Raw genomic sequence first — 10,677 nt, forward strand, 5'->3', positions numbered from 1 at the left:
TACCACTGTAACCCTAAAGATAATTTTGCTCAGAATGATCAGCATCTTGCTGACCACAGCCTACCTCATTCATTTTCCTCCTGGTCATGACATTTCCCATCTGCTGGCCTCCAGAACAGCTTTCTCAGGAGCAGAGTGCGGCAATTTCTCACTGCCCCTGCATTTCAAACAGGAATTCTTCTCAAGGACGGGGACTGGCCCTGAGATCCAGGAGCATGACAGGGCCTCTCTTCACCTCCCACCTGCCCCACAAATCCAGAGTTAGATCAGACAGAGCATGACTTTGGCCACCTGCGCTACAGGAACACCCTCAGGCAGGGCAGGGTTCACAGAGCAGCTGGCTTGTCTGCAGGTGAACCTCAGCAGATACTCTGGTGGGATCGCTGTCACCTTTCCACAGGGGAAATGCAGAGCTACCCCTCAGGAGGGGTGGGCTCTCGTTTCTTCCCTTAGGCAGATTCCTGCCTTTCCACTTTCAAAGGATGTGAAAAGGAACCCTACTCCCTTTCACTCACCAAACCCATCTGAGGAAATGGGTCTGCCCTTCCAAAGACCACACCTGGATATGCTCCCTGCCTTTCAAAAGGGCACCTTGGCTGTGCTACCTGCCCTTCTCTGCCCCTTCTTCTTCCCAGCACTACAAAACTCAGACAAGTCTGACCAGCCCCCCTTCTATCACAGGTACCTTCACATCTTCCAGCTTCTCTTCAGATGGTCCCAGGGCAGTTACTCTTCACAGGACTGCAACCTGCTCACCTCAGAGCTCCTGCTCTGAGAAACTTCTGTATTTGCAGCCTTGGGGCTCCCCCCCTTTAAAGGCCTTTCCCCTCATGCTCTTGGGACTGACCCCCTTCAGGGGGCTCTGTTCCCCTCAGGGCTCTGTTCCCCTCATGGTGCCAACACTCACCATCCTAGGGGCTGCTCCCCTCACAGTGCCAGGACTCTCTCACTGTTTCCGAGGGGCTCAGCTCCCCTCACGGTGCCAGGACCCTTTCACCATCTCTGAGGGGCTCTGCTCCCCTCACGGTGCCAGGGCCCTTTCACCATCTCTGAGGGGCTCTGCTCCCCTCACGGTGCCAAGACCCTCTTCCTATCTGTGAGGGGCTCAGCTCCCCTCACGGTGCCGGGACCCTTTCACCATCTCTGAGGGGCTCTGCTCCCCTCACGGTGCTGGGGCCCTCTTCCCATCTCTGACGGGCTCTGCTCACCTCATGGTGCTGGGGCCCTCTTCCCATCTCTGAGGGGCTCTGCTCCCCTCACGGTGCCGGGACCCTTTCACCATCTCTGAGGGGCTCTGCTCCCCTCACGGTGCTGGGGCCCTCCTCCCATCTCTGACGGGCTCTGCTCACCTCATGGTGCTGGGGCCCTCTTCCCATCTCTGAGGGGCTCTGCTCCCCTCACGGTGCCGGGACCCTCCCTCCATCTCTCAGGGGCTGCCTCCTTCATGGTGCAGGTTTCCCCTCCTCTGAGGGCCATTCCCGCAGGGCTGATGGAGAGGGAAGAGCCCTGAGGAGAGATGAGATATGAGGCTGAATGCTCAGGGAAAATGACCATGTGTTTGTATAATCTGATGCAAATGGATGTATATTTATGCAAATGTGTGTTAAGTAGATTCTACTGATGCTCTGGCTTCAAATATTGGTAAGTGTGTGCTTATACCTATAAAACATCCTTAAAACTCCCCTGAAAGCTGCAGTGACCCGGCTGATGTGTTAATATACACACAGACAAGGCACTGTCTTTACTTAAGACCAAAAAGTAAAGTACCTGCAATTGTTTAAAGCTTTAATGAGGCTGTTAGATGTATTTGATCAAGTTTTCTGGCTAAACTCCAGTGAGTATAATTATACCTCATCTACCTACCCCAGCTCTCCCACCTGGTAAAATGTTTTTCTGTTTTCTTCTGGTAGGAGATGTTAAATATCTACTATTACCCCAGACACTAATACGTGGGTTAGCTGTTTCCCGAGGCAGGAATGTGCCAGTGCTCAAGCTGGGAATGTTTCAGGGAGCATGTGCTTCCCATGTCTGTGACTCAAAGGGAAATAGAAGGGTCAATTAGCTGTGGGCAGTTTTAATTCGTGTGATGGGTATTCTTCTTCAACATTGCCTTATCAAGGTGCCCAAAGTTCTTTCTATATTGCAGGGGAGTTTATGTTCTAAGCTAGAAATGTTTGTGAAATTGATTTGTAGCTCAAATTTGTACTTTGTATGTATATAATAACACCTGCATATATGAATGTATGGAAAGTGACTCTGTAACCAGATAATTAATGGATGTTGTTAAGTTCCTGAATTAAGCTTGAGACAGAATTAAAGTGGTAAGGAAAAGCTCTGAAATTATTGTTATGTTAAATATATGCCTTGAAACGTACTGTGAACCTGATTCAGCTCTCCCTTCAGAGCTGGGATGGGTAGGTACTCATGTTCAGAAAGTATCAGGAACTTTGTGTAGCAGAGGATTACAAAAGTTGTGTTGAAGGTGGCATCAGCATAGCACAGCCACTTATAAACAGAAGAGAACCTCTGTGTTGTCTCATAAATTGAAGTTGAAATAAATTGTAAACAATATTGAGTTGAGGGATTTGATCTGATTCAGAGTTTCAGAGCAAATATTAAATAGCCTAGAATGTGGATGTATGCCATGTTTTATATTCATAAGAGTGTGCTTCTATGTGCATTAATTTAGTCACATAATGAGTGACTAAAATCTTCCTTTTCCCCAAAAGCACTTTTAAAAATTGCTGCTAAATTTCCAGATATTCCTATGTGCTCTCTAAAAGGAAATAAAAATGCAATTAGAGGGAATGTTAATTTCCTCAGGACTAGAACACACAGGAGGATGGATCATTGCTCTGTGTCTGCTCCCAGTCTGCTTGGTGGGTCTGGGCAAATTGGCTCTCCATGCTTGTTTACCTTTTCTTAAAATGGAGATCATGTCTCCAACCTTTGTAAGGCTTTTTAAGAATTAATGGTGAAAAGTATTGTAGAAGTGTTAGATATTATTAAGGGTATTCAGACTTTTCATTTAGAATTACAAAAGATAAGAGTTCAGACATTAGAAATTAGGGCTGTACTGGTAACTTCAGATTCTGTGTCAAGCACTGTTTTTATTTTCCAGAATGACTTACAGAGTAAACCATTCTGCAGTGTGTGAATTGCAGTTTTGTTTTCCAAAAAAAGAAAAAGGTAAATTGTTCTTTGTTTCTGGGAATTTCTTTGCTGTTTTAAGGAGATATGCTTTGGGTTATTTTCCTCAGGGAACAATTTAAATTACTTTTTTGTTCATTACAGATTTCATCTGCATATTTTCATTGTGTAAGACATTCTTCTAATTCAGAGATTTTTGCAAGCAGCATTTTATTTAGTATGCTTTTAAATCACTTTTTTTTCCAGCTTTTGAACTTTAATACCCTGAGAACATGTTTAAAGGAGTCAGAATCTACCTATTCCATTCTGTGTAATGGAAATGGAGAAACCCAGAGAATGGTGTGGATTGCCCCAGGTGAAAGAGGGCTGATTCTCCTACCTTCACTAGGTAAGTGGAAATTTCAGATTAGATCTATAGCACTTTCTCAACAACTGAGTAAGGATTTGGTGTAAGTTATTTAATGAGCAGTTGAAGTCATTGACTTCTCACAATTTTCACACAGAATCACAAAATCATTTAGGTTAGGAAAGACCTCCAACATCATCAAGTCTGACCTTTGACCAATCACCTCATGACAACTAGACCATGTCACAAAGTGCCACGTCCAGCTGTTTCTTGAACACCTCCAGGGATGGTGACTCCATCCCTAGGCAGCCCCTTCCAATACCTGACAACCCTTCCTGTGAAGAAATTCTTCCTGATGTCCAGCCTGGACCTCCCCTTGCAACAGCTTGAGGCCGTGGTCTCTGCTCCTATTGCTTGTTACCAGGGGGAAGAGGCCGACTCCCACCTGGCTACAACCTCCTTTGAGGGAGTTGTAGAGAGCAATAAGGCCCTTCCCAAGCCTCCTTTTCTCCAGACTAAGTGCCCCCATCTCCCTCACCTGCTCCTTATAAGACTTACTCTCTAAACTCTTCCCCAGTTCCTTTGCCCTTCTCTGGACAGGCTCCAGCACCTCAATATCTTTCTCACAGTGAGGGGTCCAGAACTGGACACAGGGTTCAAGATGTGGCACAGGGTCCACCAGTGCCAATTACAGAGGGTTATCACTTCCATGGTCCTGCTGGCAGCGCTGTTTCTGATACACTCCTGGATGCCATTGGCCTTCTTGGCCACCTGGGCACACCTGGGCTCATGTTTAACTGCTGTCAAGTTTTTTTCCCACTAGGCCACCTTCCAGTCATTCTGCCCTTAGTGGTAATGCTGCAGGGACTTCTTATCCCCAAACTGCATTTTATTATGCCTGGAAATATTTAATGTTTTTCTTTAATTGGTATAATCTGGAGTCATTTGAACCTCAGCTTTTATGTTTTAAGAGAGTGTATTTCTAAACTTGATGAGAGCAAAATGAAAAGCTTGCAGACGTTTTCAGCATTAGACCTTGGAAGTCAGATGGAGCTATAAAGAAGCTGTGGTATGTACACACATGTGTGTAAGGTTTTTACAAGAAATGGAGTTGGTCTCCTGGAACAGAAAGGTAAACTCTGCATTGGTGCTTAGTGGTTTAGTTGCAGTTCTCTGCCTTTATGTGGAAAACTCAGCAGGATCTGCAGCACACCTTGGAATCCACATGGATATACTGTGGACTCCTCTGGCTGCTGGTCAGGGATTCTCACTCCAAGGCTGACAGGCAACTTCAATTCTGCTCAGATAATTTTGCTGTTTCTTTGCTGAACTAATTTTCACAGTGACAAAAATACTCTTGCAAAAGTAACGTTCTTTTCTGAGATTTGTCTTGGATTACTGCAATGATATGCAACATATTAAAAGGATTTTCCTCATTTTGTGATTGGCCTCCATCCTGGCAAACAAAGCAGGGATTGAGCTTGGCTCTCTAGAATTAACAACAGTGAGCTTCAGGCTCTAGCAAGCCCATGGTCTCTGGCGGGGCACAAAGGGATTTGGTAACAAACGCTCACCTGAGGGTGTGCCATGACACTTTGCTTCTTCCTTCCCCCACAGGATTGTTCTTTAGATATTCCAAAGTATTTACTCATGCAATGATGTTGTTCTGGGGTATCATCTGTGACAGCTGGGGGTGCTGGAGTAGGGGAATGGTTCGTTTCGGAGGTTTTTAGTTTCTAGGGTTTAAGGACATATATGAGGTGAATCTGTCAATCAGTAGAAGAAGAGAACACCACTGCAATAGTGCTGCCCTGCAGAATTGCACTTGGAGCACCTCTGGGATTCAGTTCCTTGGCCCCTTCTGTTGCTTTACCTTGGGCAAATGACTACATCTCCATCCCTAGCCTCATACACCAAAACACTTGGCATAGGCCCCAAAGAAAAGCAATCATCACCATAAATCTTCTGAGCTGTCTGCCTTCTGAAGGCATATCCCTCGTGGGGTAAAATTAGGAAGTGATCATCATGGATCATAAATCCATGGGCCTTGGCTCTGCATCTAATTTGTATCCAAAGTCGGATGCTGAGAGCTCAGTTTCATGGTACACAGGGGCGTGGGTTCTCTGCACTTTTCAGCTGCAAGAAGTGCATGCAGATTTCTCTGAGTCATATTCTTCCTTGTCCTAGCACAGTTTGCTCTTTAATCTCCCAGCCTCATTTTGTCTGTTTGTAAAATCCAATGTGTACCTATTTGTCTGTGGAATGCACTGGATAGACCTAGATAGAGAAGCAGGTAATGTTCTCTCTTTTACTCATCTCCTGGGGCCTAGAAGAGTTAATGTCTGCACAACACCTTAGCAAGTGTAAAAGTGCTTAGCTTCATTATAGATTTATTTATGTGCAAGAAAACTACACAAAATAATAAAACATGCAGTGTACCTAAAACTGACTGTGGGCAGAGAAAAGATCTTCAATCTAACCTTAAAACATAATGCAAGTCATGTGAATGAATAAAGGTAGGTGTGTTTCCCACCCAATCCAGCACAAATGGGAAAGGGTCCTATATTTGGAAATAGCACAGGGCCCAGAGGGGGCTGTGTCTAGATGAGAATTCCCATGTGGAGACAGAGACACGAATTAAATTAGAATGGATATTAGAGCTCTGGGCCAGATTCATACCCTCACTGCAGCAAAGGAAACCAGAGGAGCACCAGCAAATCACGGATGTAACGCCAGCGTGAGCGAGAGGAGAATCAATCCACAGGTAATAAGGGCAGCATCAGTGCCTGCCTAGGGTTTCATCCTGTGCTTTGTCCTAATTATGAGCAGTTAAATGGCATGCTAAAATACAAAACAGATTTATGAGCCATTGCCATCTCCCTCTGCATTGTTATCCAGCTGACTCAACAGTACTTTTGCTCCTTGGCTAGAAGGTCAGCTTAGGTTTTAGTAAGCTAAGGCAGGGGCTTGGACTCAGAGGCTCACTGCCTTCCTGAATGCTGCTGCTAGAATAAATGCTAAACTGAAATCCCATTTGCTGTCTCCATGTCCTGTCCAGATGGATATTTAAGATCCCACAGCACACCTTGAATATAGGATAACTCTATATGTCTAGCCAATAGTCTTCCTTCATTGAAATAGACTCAGACCAGCTTGTATTTGAAGTCAGCAGAATTACTTCTATATTTTTTCCTTGGAAAATCAGTATCTTTTCAGACTGGAAATACTGAACATAAAATGGGAAAGGAGTAATGTATAAAATGAAAGAGGCAATGTTGATCATTGAAGAAAATAAGGCCAAAGACTGTGGTGAGATTACTGTGGGCTATTGCTTGAAACATATTCATTAAGTGCAGTGTACCTGTAACACTGCATTGCCTTTTGGGGAAAGAAAATGAAATGATGCACAAAGAAGATGATGAGCCACAAGGTTTCCTGGATTCCCTCCTCAGTGTTGCCCCTAATAGACTGTAGGCAAGTTCTTTCATCTCTCTGTGTCTCAGTTTCATGGCCTGTAAAGAGCAATAGTAATAATTTGCTGTTTTTCAGCCTGGCTATGAAACTTGACCTGCCACAGTTAACAAAGTGTTTTGACATTCCTGTGGAAAGAGGAATGGGTTCAGCTGCATCTTCACTCAGAGCTGCTGATTGCCACAAAGTAGAAGGATGTCTCAAGAGAAAGATCACATAATACTTCTCTTGTTTCTTATATATCTCCTCACCTCCATCCTAAGAAAGCAGTTCTGGTTTAGACTTTTGTGCTTGGCAAAAAACCACAATCACTTTCTAGCAAAGCTTTATGGTTCAACTTTCTTAATCAATGTGTGCAGCTTTTTCCTTAGTAGACACTTGACTTTCAGAGGAATGCTGCAGATTTGCTTTGCTCTCTGTTTCCATTGCAGCAGCTTTTCTCAGAGCAAAACACTCAGTCGCCTTAAGTAAGAGGTTTCTTGAAGAGTTAAGTCAAGACCCTGGCACTAACCCATCTGAGAGGATCTTGCTCACAGTCCTCTGAGAAGGGAAGCCATGCCACTGATTACTGCATTAGCAGAAATTTGTGCCTTGGATCAGTAAGTTCTTTAGTGAATTCCTCAGCTTCCACCAGAGAAGATGCTGGTTTAATAGGACTGACAGAGTAACTTTTGCCTCTTACATTATCCATATATTGTCATGGAGATACTTCAGAGTGGTGACAGTAAAACAACTTGGTGATAAGATTTTCTCAGTTTTTCTGCATGCTGGCATACAGGAATGAAGTCAGGGTGCAGGTAGAAAAGCCTCTTTCTTTTCTTGTGACATCAAGTGTGCACCATAGTGTGATACCTGCAAGAGACTTATATCCACATCTATCCCAAAGCCTTTTCTTCTATTCAAAATATACTCTTATTTTAGAGACAATGTGGGAAAAGTAAAATGGCCATGACATCCACAGACCTCTGGATGCAAGGCCTGAAATCTCAGGTGTCTGCTGGCCTCTGCTCTGGCTGATAGACTCTAGCAAGCCTGCTTCTCTTGGCATCAGCACCTCCCTGCTCAGTGCCAAAGCTGCAGTTCTGTAAACAGATCTCATCCTGGCATATACTATATTGTCATACAGGCAACACTGTTCTAACTGATTAATAACAAGCAGCTTGATAGGATTTGGGGAGACACTGGAGTAATTAGTAAGATAAGGGCAGGTTTCTTTGTGCTGCACTTTCACGGATGACAAAAGCTTTCCCCCTGAAGAGTTTCACTGATAAATCTGTATATAATAATAATATTAATAATAAAAGCTTTTTGCTAAAATGCAAGTTAAATATTCCTTTAGGGAACAAGAGCATGTCGTGGTACTGATTGGAGACCAGGAGAATGGAAGAGGAGAGGAAGCTTCTAGGAAAGAATCTGCTTTTCCTTCTCTGCTGACAGCAAGGTTTGGGATTTCATCTCTAAACAGGTAGCATGGATCATCTTGGCCGGGCTGGCCGTTCAGTTCTTGGAGCCTGGGCTGTCTGTGCATCACCAGGGCACAATGTGCTGATTTCCTCTGGCAAGACAGTGAGGTGAATTGCAGTTCTAAATTGAGCCCTTTTCTGCCCTTCCATGGAGTCCCCTTCATTTATACTGATCTAGGGATCAACAATGTACGGACTCTCTGGGGCAAGTTCAAGCATCCACACAGCTGGCTGGTGGCAGTGGGATCATAAATACTGAATATTTCTTATTCATCTTCTCAGCAGGCATAGTTTCTGTTAGCTGCAGTGAGAAATTATGTGTGGGTTTGACTCATACAGTATAAGTGACCAGGTATAAAAATTAAAGAAAAAAAAAATAAAGGGAAAACTAAAAGGCTACAAATATTGCTGAAGTGACAAGTGTTCATTTACTGAAAACATCTTTTAATATTGCTGGAACTTTTAAAATAATCTAATTTATATGGAACATTCCTCACTAATTGAAGCTGTCTCTTTTTTTATTAAATAGAAAGGTTACAAAAAGTATATTGACGTTTTGAGAGTGATTCTTCTCAGGAGCACATTGACTGTTATGAATAGGATTTTACATGATGCAAGCCCCTAAATGCCTACAGTGATATGAGGAAACCTGCAGATTCTTGTAATTGTAAATGCAATAGGCAAGGCTTTAGGCTATTGCATCTCCTTTCTGGAGATCATTGTTGTTAAGCTCGAAGTGTTGTTTAGCCCTTGGTGTTCTCATTTATTTCCACAGCTTTTTCTGAAAGCACAAGTTTGAAAAATGGAAGTCTTTCAAGAATAATCACTCTCTAAACACTTAATGCTGCTGTGACAGCACTGTCTATCACTCAAGATTTAACTTTGGAAATCCACATAACAGAGAGGAAAAAAACCTTTTCCAATTAGTCGAGACTGGAGGCAGATTAGTTCTCGACTGCTGCATTGAGGGATGCCAGGGTGTGTATTAATGGACCACAGGAGATGACTTCTGACCATAATTCTGACTGCATTGGGTGGTGCATAAAATGGCAACAGCAGCTCTGCTACCAAGAGATGCAGGACCAGCCAGTTAATGTGAGCTACCCTTGGGTGTATCTCGTAGTTCTTAGTGATCTACAAACCTGTCAAGTGCAAAATATGTCATCCTCACTCTGTTATATAGATGGGGAGGTTGAGGTGTGGAAAGGTTAATAGATTGCCCAAGGTCATGCTATTCTTTTGGCAGACCTCAGAATAGCACCCATGCCTCTGTCTCTACTTTTATGGACATGGGCATGTGTTCAAATCTCAGCCACAGTCTGCTGGACTTTTCCTCTTTTTTTTAATCTTTGGGACCTAATTGGCACACATCTTCATGATCACTGGTGTTGCAGAATTAACAGCCTTTAAAATCTTTTGTAGTGTAATTCTCTTCATTAGAGCAAAGAGATGGTTTTCCCCAGTCAGCAAGATTTTGATGTTTAGATCCACAGTGTAGCAAGGCTTGTAGCAGTTTTTTATCAAGGGTTTAATGTTGCTTTGTTCAGATCTACAGCACAGATTTCTATCACTTCAGCTAACAGGGTACATTGTTATACTGCTATATGTCATGAGATCCTGACATTAAAGGATGCAGAATAAAGAAATAACCAGATGCACACTGTCAGGAAGTTTTTAAATTCTAGCTGGTATTAGATGATGCAGGAGGGGTGGGCTCAGTTTCAAGTCTGTGCTGTAAGTTCCCTTGCTCTCAGTCAGTTGTTTCTCTTCCTGAGCTTCCGCTTTCCACCCCCCAGATTTTCTCCTGATCCCTTTTTTACTCATTCCATCAACAAGTAAAGTATCATCAGTTCCAACTCACTCTTCCAAATTTCCATCTCCTTTCCTTTCAGTTTATAATCACCCCATGCTTTCTTTCCCTCAGAGCCTTCTTTTGATCCTACAAACCCCATTTTCTGCCATCTGCTTGGCCCATAATCTGACTTCTTCCCTCTGCTCTTCCTGCTAGTCCTGGGACTCTTCCTCCCACCCTCTTTGTGCCTTTTTATCTCCTCACTCTAATATTGGTCCCTTCTATTACCTTACTATATTTTTTCCCAGAGATGACAAAAGATTCCCATTCACAATGTCAAATGTGAGACAGAGCTGAGCAACCATAATGGGGGGCATTGCTACCAGTAATACATATTAATATTTTATTTAGGCATAAAAATATTCTTTCAGAAGAATTAGATCTAAAGATTATGG

This window comes from Agelaius phoeniceus, chromosome 11 (assembly GCF_051311805.1).
Source record: "Agelaius phoeniceus isolate bAgePho1 chromosome 11, bAgePho1.hap1, whole genome shotgun sequence".
NCBI lineage: Eukaryota > Metazoa > Chordata > Aves > Passeriformes > Icteridae > Agelaius > Agelaius phoeniceus.